Source organism: Poecile atricapillus, chromosome 2, assembly GCF_030490865.1.
Source record: "Poecile atricapillus isolate bPoeAtr1 chromosome 2, bPoeAtr1.hap1, whole genome shotgun sequence".
Lineage (NCBI taxonomy): Eukaryota > Metazoa > Chordata > Aves > Passeriformes > Paridae > Poecile > Poecile atricapillus.
Genome location: NC_081250.1, coordinates 101,939,260 through 101,953,669, shown reverse-complemented (window position 1 = coordinate 101,953,669; position 14,410 = coordinate 101,939,260). Strand labels below are relative to the sequence as shown.

Genomic DNA, 14,410 nt, shown 5'->3' with positions numbered 1-14,410 from the left:
CCAAAGTTACCTTTGGAACTCATATTGACATGAGCTACCAGTAGCATATGTCAGTATTCATTATAAACATATATAAAAAGGTTTTTCTACCATAATGTCTGTGAGAGTTTTCATTATTTACCAAAACAAAGTCTAAGAGACAATTAAGAAGATCTCCTTATTGGTAAAACAATAATTCCCAAACTATTGTTCCTCTGAAACAGTGAAACACATTAATAAAAAAAAATAACCCAAAACAGAAACATGCAAGATTTTTTGGGGAATTTAATTTTTAAGAGTGTCTAAAAGCTTAGTTCTTCCTTAACCTAGTCACATCCAACATGAAAAGCTGAATGAATACAAATAATAGGTACAACATTCAACAGAGATGTGCTGCCTGAAATCTGCTTTTGGATGCTGCAAAGTGAAAACGTTATATCTGTTCTTAACTGGGGATTTGCTACATGCACATAATACCATTAACTCCCAGAATGAGAGCTCCATAGCATTTTATTAAGCAATCTATCAGCACTCACTTCTCATTCTGATTGTCAACACAGGCCAAAGGTATAAACTTTAAGACCTTTCAGAGCTTTTGGGTGGATGCAAGGTTGGGAAAAAAAAACATTAAAAAAATCCTGCATACAAAGCAAATTGCTGTAATTTAAGGGAGCTGAATGAGCTGTGTTTGGAGCTGACTCAGACTCAAACTTCCATAGTATCCAAGAACATTTGGAGTTGATGTTACAGTTTGGCTCCATCTGGGTGAAATTCATGGTGGATTGTATTCTCTTCGTATTTCTATCAGGATAGAGGATAGAGGAACATCTTCCTTGTCTGCTTTCCTCTCTCTTACTGACTTTCCATTTTTGCTCATCAATGATCAGGGTTGTCGAGTTCCCATTAGTTGCTGAGTTCCTGTTAGTTTCATCTTTTACCTCCATTTCACAACACAGTTTTCCTTCTTTGGTTCATTTTAAGTTTTTTCTATGTAAGCACAGTATAATTCACCCTATTTCTGTCTCCTAAGCATCAGAATCAGAGTGAAATCCAATTCTTACTGAAATGCAAAGTTTTTCCATTGACAGTGATGAGTATTTCCTACAGAAATGAGGGAAAGTTCCTGAAGGTTCTCATAACCCTCTGCCAAGCAGACATGACCTTCATATCACGTATTCCATTCCTATAGTATGCTTTATAATATACTATAGCTAGAAAGTCAGAACAATTTGTGTTTTACTTTTATCTCCACTGAAAAGAAAACATTCCACATAATCCTGGTGGTTAGGAAATTTTATTATGTTTCAGTTATATTCTTAGTTTCATTTGTCGGCTCCAAATTATTCATACATCATAATATTGGAATTAATTCTGCTCCCCTTCTAGTCCTGCATTCAGCAAATATTCGTAAGTTACAGCACATCTTTTACCTCTAAGTTGCCACATGGTCAGCAATGTAGTTTAATGTATTTCACTTCAATTTATTCAATGTATTTTGCCTTGTCTCATAAATCATTGATGTAGAGGAACCTCTCCTCATTTCTCATTTCTCCTTGGGCTTTGAGACTTGTAAGCCACAAAGTACTCAACACAACTTTCCCTGTTTATCACGCTCAAAATTCACTGTTGTCTTGGGAATTCTCATTCTGTCTCTTCTGGGCGCCAATAATGCTACAAGTCGCTAATCACTCAATATTTATGCTTCATCATTATCCTCAATGAGAACTGCTGGTGAACAACATATTTCAGGGGGATAGAGTTATCTTCTCTTACACAAAGCTTCTAATTACACGGGGACAACTGCCATAAAATGTATAAGCAATATAAATTAGGGCATTATTCAGTTCTGCGTATTTCATTCTGCAAAGTCTTTACATTCAGTGTGTCTGTACACCAGCCGTGTTTGAGTCCAGCTCTGATCCTGGTGTAACTTCATCTTACCTAACATACATGTATGCCCTCAGAAAGGTCAGAATGAGTCCTAAGCGGGAGAAACCCACTACCAAGTCAAGTACACATGTGCCTGGACACAGAATAGATATATAAAACAAATTATGAAAACCTTAATTTTAATGGATATATTTGGCTTTCCAAAAGACTGCATGCAATGTCACAAAAAATGGAGATTTGCAAGATGTGAATAGATTAGTATTTCTACTCTTTCAAAGAACTAAAGCCAGGTTTTTCAAAGTCCTCATTGGTATTCTGAAAAATTCATAGCAGAAATAATTTGAAAAAGTTAGAGAAATTATAAAAGGCCTAGAAGAACTTTAATGTCTGACTGATAAATGCTCTGAAATCACACAGTGAAAAGGAGTTCTTAAAATAAAGGTGGCATCCTCTTGTCCAGTTACTATTCTATAAGCTTGTTTTCTTGGAAGAGATTCCTATTCAATCTGTGAATCATCCTTCCAGCAGATGTCTTTCATGAAATCCTGACAAAGCTGTGAGCTGTGACCATACAAAATTCCCACTTTCTATATTAGTCTAACATTAAAATTCAGAAGAGGAATTTCAATTTCACTTGGAAACAGAAAAACAAATTTGTGTTGCACCCACAGTTATTTCACCTAAGGAGCTGCCGAAGTTGCTAAAACTCTACATTGCTAAAATTTTACTGCATGCATTACTTAATTATTACATTAATATATTATACGAATCGGCATAATTACTCATGGTAATATAAACCAAAAATAACTATGCAAACAAAAAATATGTGTCAAATTATCAAAGCAGTCATTACATACTTGTTAGATTTTGAAAAAATTAAAATTTTTTTAAATTTTTTTTTAATTATTTTTAATTTTTTTAGAAACATATTTGCAGATTTGTGAGTTCAGATTCTGCAAGTTCTCATGTTTTAGGAGTTGACTTTAGGCAAATATTTGCTTGTAACTTTCAAGGCCAGGAAAGGAAGTAATAATTCTGACTTCTGCACAATGCAGGACACCAAATAATTCTTCTATTGAACAATGATCTTGTGGATGAATAAGAGTTTATAGTCTAGAATGGCATCCAATCTTGACTTCAATTGATAGAAAATCTCCTACTGTCCCTTACTCTTTTCCTACGAGTTTCAGCTTCTGTAATAGTTTTGTCTAGATGAGATTTCCAGTTGCTGCATGCTCCTACAACTCTGTGTACTCCTTTACACAGTACATGCCACTACACAACAGAACAGGGGATCATTTTTCTGTATCATCTCTGAGTTTGCATGAAGATTTCAGCTTGAAGAAAATTTCTGCATCAAACCAATCTAAGAGCTGCGTTTTCTGAGTTAGCATTTAATATTACAGGATGGTTTTTTTTCCTGTGGCCAGTACCTGTTGCATGGTTCTTCCTAGCAATGGCATCAGAACATTTTAGTGTGCTGGGTTGGATTTGGGCAATAAATCTTTGTAGAACTTCTGAATTTGTACTGGATTTTATGAACTTCAAACATTTTATGTTTATGAAGTTCATAAAATTTATTTCATCTGGATATCTTCTATTGCGTATTTATTTCACTCTCCTCACATGAGAGGAGATGAGAGTGGTGCCTGCGAGTCTGGGGTAGGAGAATGGGATATCAAGACTGCCATTTGAATAGCTGAGCCCTAAAATCGAGATGCTAAAAGTGACCAAATGAGAGAAGAAAATGGAAGAAGAGTAGAGCAAGAAAAGAAGAGGAGAATAATGGAGGGGAGAATAACGAAGAAAAGAGCAACAAATTCCACAGAAATGGGCAAAAAAATAGTGTATTTGGAGAAGAAGGTGGTGGTTGCGGTAGAAATATTATTTTTCTGGGGCAAAATGGACTTGAATAATGGGAGGAAAGTCAAAACTTCCTACTTCACAGTCTAAGCCCTGAATACTGAATTTCATGAAGAAGGGTATTTGAAATACTTAAAGGGCTATGTCCTTTACACTGCTTGAAAAGTGAACCTTTTTTCAAACATTGACTTAAAAGAGGTGCATACTGTTGTCAGGCTTGAAAACGTTCTGTGAGTAAGAGAGAGAAAGAAGTGGAAGGACCTGGAAAATAAACTAGCACAGTGAAAACATCATTCCTACACAATCCTCCTAAAAGTCAGGAGTCCCCTTATCATACACAAGCCATCCTGTTGGGTTTTCCGTGCTCGGTTGACAGAGCTACACAGAAGTTAAGACCCATAATCTTATCTCCATAATGTCTCTTTCAAGAGGACGCTATGAGCCGTCCCACTCTCCCTCTTTGGGCTACGTGCCCAAAGCAACACATGCACATGTTGGAAAGCACTCAGCCAGTTCTGAGGTACCTTCAGACCCATCCTTGCCTTCCAAGAGGTCATTAGTCCCCAGGCTATTGGCTGGGAATTCAGACTGTACTGGAGCTACTGCTCCAGGGTACACTGAACTGACACCACGTTTTTACAGAAAGAGCAGAGCATTGGGAGGAAAGAGGTGGAAAAGCTGGCTGAAATGCATTAGGCACCCTAAAGAATTAGGGTTAAAGAGAGGAGAAGGTATTTGGTTTCACGTGGGAAAAACTGGCATTTGTCTTTCCAAATCATGTTATAAGATTCCACAGAGAAGGAGTTGATCCCTCATGCTTTCTCTTCAGCTGAGCAGGACAACTGTGTAGGCAGGTAATGCAGCCACGAACCTCAGTTCACAGCTGGACTAAAGTTGTTAAATGTATCTATACTGGAGTGATACAAATTTTAAAAAGCATTGAAAGTATTTTTAGAACTAAAAAGCCCTAGACCCTGCTTTGATTCAGACTTGGATAATTCAGACTGGCTAGGTGGAACTGTGCCTTATTAATGAAAAATTTGACTGTTTGGGTTGAGAAGCATTATGATAAATTTCAGCTTAACACTTCAAAACATTTTTTTGAAATATCTGTAAATGTAGACTAAGACTGGAATTGTTTTTCTACAGCATGTTGCTATCCCAACGCTATAATACAGGCATACACATAGTGAATGTAGACTTGGTAGGTAAGTAGATTATTCTAACTTTTGTTTTAATGTCATCACATTTCTATAGCTCTTTAGCAGATGTCTTATATTTTTTATTTTTTTTCTTTTTCTACCAAGTTTTGGTTTCCATAGCTTCTGTTGGATCAAAGCTTTTCTGGCAATGACAAAACCAGCCCTTCTGAACATCAATGACTTTTCTTTTAAAGGAAAACTAATTTCATGCGTATCTACTGCATGAGAAACTGCATGAAAAAGTGAGTAGTTTAAAACTTGTGTGTTAATATCATCCATACAAGGAGGACAGAGAGAAATTATGAGCCATTAATCAGGAAGCTACAAAGGAGAAAGGATATCTTTAAGGGTGGTGAATTACATAAAAGCTTGCAAAACCTGTAAATACAACACGAATTTAAATTCAAGCAGAAAAAAATGGCCATATGAGTAGCTACAATGGAATCACTTAGCTTTCAAGTTCCTTAACAACTTTAGACTAAAATGATAGATAGTATCTAATCTACAAACTGTTTTTTGTTTTGAAGTAACCAGATAATTAAGTTTTCTCAGACACTATGTGACTGGAAGCTGTTAAGGAATGGGCATCCATGAAAAATGACCAAACTTCAGATATTAAAATACTTCACATATCTGAAATAAAACAGCCTCCATGAGGGGAACTTAAGTCTGAACATACAGACTTCTGAGACTTCTCTATGTCATATTTCCTCCAATAATTTAACTTTGTACTGACTTTCTATTACAAAAACTTTCATTGCTTTAGAAGCAATAATTCCCCACTGCTATCACTAAAAATAGGTGTGGATCTATTAATCCCTTGTTTACTGAGACAAAACCCATCTTCAAAAGCCTTAAATGAAGAAGATTTACCCTATCAATGAGTTTCTTCTCTGGATCCCCAAATCTTCTCATTATCCATGACACAGCCCAACTTTGCTCTGAGTTTCTTGTGAGCATCAATACTGATGTTGCTCCTTTCAGCACATCAGTAAGCTAGAAAAGCAGCATGTTGCTGTAGCCTTTGGGGCCTTTGCTGGGACTTCCAGAGGCTGTCATCTGATGAAGAAATGTATTGGAGACACAATTCCAGTATCTTTTCATTTCAATCAGACATCTGAGCATCTGGCACAGGGAGGACTGCCAGATAGGATAGAAAGAAGGTGGTGAAATGGAGATAAAGGTGCAGAAGAAATTGCTTTAGGACTCCTGCCTGATAACTTAGCTAGAATGACTCCATCAACATGATTGTTTCTCACCAGGGCCAGCATTGTCATTGCTTTGACAGCAGCAGCCTGGCTCATGTTTAGGTTAGACAAGTAGTTTGTTCTCAAATAAAATTAGGCAAATAGTTCTTTTTTCTGTCACTAAAATAAAACTATTTTAAATGGAGCAGCGTTTTGGTTTGTTATTTTTTTTCCCAAATAGTTTCAGCTACAATCCAGAGGCAACTCAGGAAGGATGAAGGCTATGGGAGTGAGGCAGCCTTGCTGGGATGAGAGGATGAAGAGACAACAGTCACACCAGCAGAAAAGACTGGTTGGTACCAGTGATTTGCCAGTTGCTCATCCTCCTCATGCACACACATATTCCCTGTCACCATAAATGGGCACAAAAAACAATTAATACTGAACAGCACCACCTGAGTATGGACAACACCCAAGCTGCATGGAAAGAATTAAAAATATTTAATGTTCAGTTGGACTTTCTACTCAGAGATGAAAGTAGCAAGAAAACAGGTTCAGGCTTCTAAGGAGTCATGTGGAAAGCATGGGAAAGCCAAAGGCATGTTCAGAACATTCCTGGACACAAAGGCTTCCCCCTGTGAGAGGTTGAACTTGAGCACAGAAGAGAATGCACAACTCAAAAATGGCATAGCTTAACAGTGACATGGTTAACAATGGCTTTCTGTGCAAATTAGTAACTGAGGCTATTGGTTTTTGAAAGTGAGTTTGCTGAGCTGCTGAAAGGAAAGGAGCCAATATCCCCACCTCAGATAGCCTCTCACAGGCAGAGCAGGGGACAGTCTGCTCCCAAAACTCAACCAGTAGTGCAGACCACAGACAGCCTTGTTGTCTTAAGCTCAGGCGCTGGGGGAAGAACAGAAGAATCCAGATAAAACTTCAGCAGAAGTAATTTAGGAGGAGGAGAGAGTGCCCAGATAACCCCAGTGAGCATTAGCATTTGGTGAGGTGGTACTGATCAGAACATGCAAGTGACCTGGTACAACAACTAACCATGTTACTGCTACCTCTCAGAGTAACATGTCCAGGAGAACAGAAATTGTTTTAAAGTGTAGCTTCATGCTATTTTAACTTTGAAGTAACTTGGTCTGTGATCTAGGATTCAGACTGCAGCCAAAAGCTTTGTGCTTTATTCCAAGTTCTGGCAATCTCAGGAGGGTTATGCTATTCATCTAACTTCTCTATTAGGGAATTTTTCCACCTCTGAAAAAGGAGGGATGATACTTTTCAGTCACATTGGGACAGTCTGCTAGGTTCAGTGATGCATGCAGAGGATAAAGAGATTTTCCACTTACTCAGCTGGCAGTGAAACAGATTGAAAAAAACCCACGAGTGATGGATACCTTCATCAAGAGATTCTGCAGTAGAAAGTATGAGCAAAGAAAATATTCCTTCTTAGCAGCAAGTGCACTAAGGCAGAAATAAAAGCTATGATTCCCATTTGGTTTTAAAAATAAAAAGAAAGTAAAATAGCAGGATATGGAAAAGAAGATAGTGGGATAATGAACAATAATGCCCAGGAAATGTTTGGAAATTGCCCAGTTTCAAAACAAAAGTGGTATAACAGCTGATTTTAGATTGGTTATAAATTGAACATGATTGTCTCAGCTTTTATCAGCAAGTTCCAAACTTCAGCAAAATGAACATAAACCAGAGATTAAGCATTTCCACTCTGTGAGTGTTTAGAGAAACTGGTGCAGACTGCCTCTGCCTGGACAAGGACTAACTCCCCAGCGTGTGCTCAACTGAGGTAACTCAGGACAGCCTTATTTACCTCCAAGGAATGTGGGATGATTCATTTGTCAATGTTGATACATTGAGCTGAAAACATAGAGTGTTAAATATTCTTCATCTTAATTTCTGGTGATGCCAGAGTACAAAGATAATGGTTCATAAGCACACCTCAAGAAAACAAGTTTGTAAATCCAAGAGAAGTCTGCTAATTACAAGCCACATCTCCTAATACCACAGAATAATAGGAATACAAACAGGTAGGAGGAGAGGGCTTTTGTCTCTTTTCTGTCCTTGTTTTCAGGCACTTGGTCAATGGTCATAGAATGCAGATCTGTGATTTTCAGAAAATATGAAGAGAAAATTAAGTGATTGCTTTTTTGCAGTCACAGGAGAGGCAGTGATGGGCAAGGGAGTCCATTCAAGTGTCAGTGTTGGGATCAGACACCTGCAAGCCCACGGTGTGTATGGGGGAGTGGAGTGATCTGTCCCTCCCTCCCCATGAGCAGAGCTTCCGCTAGTAGGATGGTGTGCCGGTCACAGAAGAGTCAGCTACCTGAAAATAGGCAGAAGTGGGACAGTTACGTCATCAGACCAATTGCATGCCCAAATCAGTTGAATCAGAATCAGCAGGCAAGTTTATAACAGCATATCAGCAGCTTTAAAATCTTCATCACTTCCCTCTGTCCCTCTCACCTCAGTAGTTCAATGCATCCAAGGGAGAGGTGCCTCTGTCCAGCACACAGCTGTCTGGATGCAGGAGACATCAAGGAAGAGCCAGTTCACCAGCATTATGTCACATGTCAACGACTGATTTTTATGTTTGCAGCTTACACTCAATTTTCAGATGCAGTGTGGTCATTGTTGGGAGTGCCAAGGCTCCCTGCCCTCTTTCCACTAATGGGAACCTGCTGTGACCAGGGCCAGCCCCACCAGGCTGCCAGGAGTCTCACCAGTGGCAGATTCACCTCTATAGCAGAACACAACTGGGAAACCAGTCTGTCCCACATGCAGAAAACCACTGTTTTTAAAAGGTCTTAGCACATGTCTCAGTTTACACCCCTTCTAAGTCCAGTGGAAGACAGAGGGATGTAAATCACCTGGGGTGCAATGTCAGTAACATGGATTAAGTTGTGCCCGCTTATTCCAAGGCTAGATTTGGCACTTGATGCAAGTTAAGTCATGGTGAGTGCTGACAGCTATGCCATGGGGATGGAACTGGGAAGGACTGCACTCCAGGTAAATGCTATTTACTATTTCCTCTCTTGCTTTTTCCTTGTCCAGCCTTTCATGATAAAGGGAGCCCAAATAAGGCCACCTCATAGTTTAGAAAGAGATTACAATAGCAAGGATGATTGTTGTCTTTTGTCAACAGGAGAGTGAACTTTCATTTCTAAGCTGTTAACAGAATCATTCACTTCCTTTGCAAAATATTTTTTAAACAAATGTAAAGAAGCTGAAGTTCTGAGAAAGCCTGTAGGCTAAATCATTCTAAGTAAAATACAACATCCTAAAATGCAGTTCATAGAGCTAGACTGAAACTCAGCTGCAAATTTTTGTAAGAATAAGGTCAGATACCTAACATCTCTTCCTCAGAGAGAAATTGTGGTGCTCTATCCAAATCTGGTCATTGTAACCAACATGGGGGCTGGCCTGGTGTATTTTGGGGCATGCTCTGCAACCGCAGTGTGCTTTTGCTGATAGAGGATAATGGCAACAGACAAGTGCAGCACGCTCTCTATACACGGCAAGTATCCAAGGGTCTGGCCTGGATACTAGGCAGTAGTGTTCTGCTTCTCATCCATGATGAGAAGCCCCTAAAAATACCAGGCAGAGGGCATGAAAGCTACTGCAGCCAAAGGGCAGCTCAGTATAGGATACATAAATGAGCTTCAAATACACTGTCTTTTCGAACACTGGCTTGTGACCAAGTCAAAAGGCAACCCCAAAAACCTCAGCATTTCCTACAAGGTTAAAAAAATTCTGCCTCTCAGAGGTGAGCCACCTTTGAGACAGGTGCCAAAGATGGTCTGGAGCAAGGATTAGAAGTGGCTGCAGCTCAGGTGAAACATGCTGCCCAGCTCTTGGCTCCAGTGGAGCTACAGAAGCAACAGCAGAGCAGGAGATCAGTGCCTTGCCCTGCAGAGGTAATCAGTCAGCTACATCTCTATTTTGGCACTGTCTGCTCTCCTAATGGGATTTTATTTGCAAGTTTAGCCTCTAATTTAGAAAAAATATATTACAGCTGGATGTCCAACCCTGATCTGATAACACCAGGAACATTTTTGAGACAGTGCTTAAGCATTTATAACCCTGGTTGAACAGAGTGTTTGGGCTACAAAATCTGAATCTGTATCAAAGCTTCCAGGGAAGTCCAAATGAAGGATTTGGATTGTACTCTTCTCAGATTAATCTGAAAACAAACTGAATATCCTAAATCTACCATCTGTAGCAGATATCTTTTCTCCAAAAGTAAAAGAGTAATTCGAACAGGCTTATTATTAGTTACTGTAAAACCTATTTTAAAAGTCTTACTAAATAGACAAATTTCAGATGAAAAATTCCCCTTGAACAAAGCTCCTTAGATTAGACTTCTCAACTCATACTGCAGCAAAGCAATCAGTTGTGTAATTCCAAATTCCCATTCACTTAAGAAGGAGTGAAATAAAGTACAACTGTGAAGTGGATGACACTACCTGGACTCCCAGGTTTGCCTCATTTTGTAAGGGAGATGCTTCCATAAATACAAACCAGTCGTATTTGAACTATTTTGAACATTACTTGCCTGAAAACTACAGCAAGACAGGGCTAAACTATAGGTAGGCAGAAAGCTTTTAATGTACATTGGATTGCTGGATATTTAAATTAATATGCTTATAAGCATAGTTTTAGACAGGAATAACTCTACTGACTCAGGACAAACCTCATGCCTCTGCACTGATTCTATTTCTTCATGTTGGCAAGGCCTTATCAGTTCCCCAATTACATTCTTTTGCCAAAATAAACAACATCAGGAAGAAAGGAGGCAGCAATCTGAAAAATGGCAGACATATTACTGTGTATTTTTTCAGGCTGTGACACTGTGTACCTAATTTCTAAAGTCATTTTAGCTCATTGACTTGTTTTTACTAACCTGGGTGAAAAGAACTTTATGGTAGAAATATAATACTTTCTGAATTTTGCTTTATATGGATACCTCTTGTAATTTTTCCCCATCTTTGCAATATTTGCAATATTGCATCAATTTGCAATATTGATTTGCTGGCAGCATGCCTACCCCTGGCAGACCAACTCTATTCAGACTTTTCAGTACACTGTACATTTTTCAATCTGCAGATCCCAGAGCTCCAGGGAATTTTGGTGTGTTTGTGTTTCTGCCACTTCTACCTGCACATCACAGATCCACACAGCCACAGCAGCAGAGGCAAAACTTTGTAGGACATCAATACCTCAGTGTTCAGAAATATCACTCTGGCAAGTACTTAGGGCTATGTTATCATAATAAACTATTTTGGTGGGGGAGTACTTTGTTTGCACAATCCCATAAGGTTTCAGGGCAAAACATGTAATTCACCAGATTTCAGGTTATCCCTCCCAAGAAAACTGCTTTCCTCTGGTGACATTGTTCAGCCACTTCTTACAATCACAAATGGTGAATTTTGAGTTGAAGAGTTCTTAAAAGAAAGGAACAGCTCAGGGATGATGAAAATCTTAGCTGAATAATACTGTTAACCTGAGAATTTTCCGGTTTGTTTGGGTGTAGTTTAACTTTATTTAGTCTGAAATCAATCGATACTCTGACAAGCTGAATGCATTACTATTCAGAGAAAACACTTTTTTTATTGACCAGAGAAACCACTCGTGCATTTCTTGTAAACTTGAGAACTTAAACCCAGAAAGGAGCTTTTTAAAACGCCAGACTTACACTCTACAGAGAGAAAAAATGTCCACCAGCAGCCCAACAGGAAGAGTTTTCACATCTTCCCTTTAAATTCAGGAGAGCTTATTCAGGGGATTGGGCCCTCAAATACAGAGAAATTAAAGTCCTTCTTTCATATGGAATCACACTTAGGTTGGAAAAGACCTCTAATATCATTGAGTCCAACCATTAAATCAACACTGCCAAATCCATCACTAAACCACGTCCCTAAGTGCCATGTTTATAGATCTTCTAAGTATCTCCAGGGATGGTGACTCAACCACTTTCCTGAGCAGACTATTCCAATGGCAGACAATTCTTCTGGTGCAGAAAGTTTTCCTAATATCCAATCCAAACCTTCTCTGGTGTCACTTGAGATCATTTCCTCTTTTCCTGACAAGAGAGTGACAACAGAAGACACCATCCCCCACCTCGCTACAACCTGTTTTTAGAGAGCCACAAGGTCATCGCTGAGCCTTCTTTTCTCCAGGCTTCTCCCCAAATCTTCTCCAGACCAACTCTAGTTCTCTCAGATATACCTCATAAGACTTCGGCTCCAGATCTTTCACCAGCTTTGTTGCCCTTCTCTAGGCATACTCCAGCACCTCAATGTCCTTCTTGTAGCATGAATTCGGGAAATCAAATACTTTTCTTGGCATATAATTTGCCCATGAAAGCCATGTACTAATATTAATGGGAACTCTGCATATTTAGCACATCTTCAAACCAAGATTGTACATAAAATAGCAAGGTATCGATTTTCCTCTAGGATGAAAAATGCTAAAATAATTTTTCTGCAGCATTCCAATACACGTCTCTCATTTTTCCTCCTCTAGCCACTGCTTATATATCAGCTTGACTCCATCACTAAAAATCATCAGTGGCTTTCTCACACTAAGATTTTCACTTCCAAGCTCTGACAACACCTGTCTTGATGCTCTCCAAAGACATCTCCCTGAAAACAGATCAAAGATCCATGATAAAAAGACCTGCAAATGAACAATGAATACTGCTTCTTCTGCTGCCATTGTGTGTACATTGTTGTTGTATATTCAAACATATAATCATATATATTCATATAATCATATATATATTCAAATGTATAATCTCCCACATAATTTAAAGCATCAATCCCTCACATTATTTCATGTGAAAAAGGCAGAGCACTCAACAGTACCAGCTCAAGTGAAAGTCTTCAGGAAGGTAACACCTTCTTTTTTAGTTACAAAAATGTCAGTACATACTCTGAAGTCCAATGCTGGGACTTTTTTTAACCCCGACTCTGAAGGTTATTTTCTTTTCTACACCAAGGCAGAGGCAACTTTCTTGCAGCTTGATGTTTCCATTTCAAAAATTAATGACTAAGTTAAAGTGCCATATCTGTACTGAACAAAATTTTATCATAAAATGAAGAATCATGTTATTTACAATAAAATAAATTACTAATTGCAGACAATTATCTTGAGACTAAATTAATTGAAACAAATAAATTACTTAAAAATTAACAAAAAAACCTAAAATAAAAAAGGGACTTCACAAATTATTCATATGAAGAAAGTTTCACATATTGTAGCTAAACTGTATGAAGCACACATTTCTTCTCCTTGAGAAAATGTTACTGCTGGACGCTGCTAAAAACGGTGAGTAGATATCCTCAAAGCCAAATGGTTGAGAATTTTGAAACCATTTTTATTTTCTTAATACATGGAAGAAGTAAATTAAAAGGTTTAGGGAAGTTGATAGCATTTCATCTTCTTGGAATAGAAATCATCCATTCTGCTACCTCGACCTCTAGGTGGCACAAAAGAACCTAAACAAAGCAGGTTTTTCTGATTTTTCAGGTAATGTTATGCCCTCCCAATCAGACTGCCAAACTCAACAATTCTAACATCACAAAACACGTCTGTTAAGATGTACTAAAAAAAAGTCAAAATAAGTACTAAAGTAACAGCTACTGTAGCTAAACAGCTCAGTCTTACTGCTTTTAATAGTGCATTGAGAGATTAATAATTAATTGATTCTTCGGCAGTACCTCTAATTTCCTTTCACCTTCAGCTTGTAATAGTTAAAAGGAACAATAGGTTTACTAGAAATAAAGTTAATGTTCACATTTAGTTTAATGTAAGGATCACTACAGCAGTAAAAAAATACACACTATGAAAACCAATTTGCAGTCATAACCCAGCAGAAAAAAATAGTAATGAGTAAAATATATAATTTACTTCTTATTTTAAATTACAGTATGTAGAAAATTAAAGGGTCAGTGAAATCACAGCCAGTCAATATTTTCTGCAGAAGCAACTAGAATAGTTGCAATGCTGCTTTTTTACTTAAGTGAAGCAGTTGTTGGTATGGAGATCAGCATGTTCTATGTGATTCTATGTGACCACAGCAAATTTTTATATCAACCACCTAAGATGCACAGTACATGATGGACCCCAGCAGCCCTCAGCACACAAGAATGGCACCACAAAAGCATTTTGCTCCAGTTAATACACCATGACATTAAACACCAGAGGATTAAATTTTCTTCTACAGAAACCCAAACGTGCGTTTGTACATTTGCTCTTGTATCAATGTTG

The 14,410-nt window shown here is 38.3% G+C and overlaps 1 protein-coding gene across 1 annotated transcript in view; it reads right to left on the bottom strand.

Moving 5' to 3' along the window:
- The window catches only part of PIEZO2 (piezo type mechanosensitive ion channel component 2), a 287,977-nt gene that overhangs the window by 101,343 nt on the left and 172,224 nt on the right, over positions 1-14,410 (bottom strand). The window lies entirely within an intron of this gene.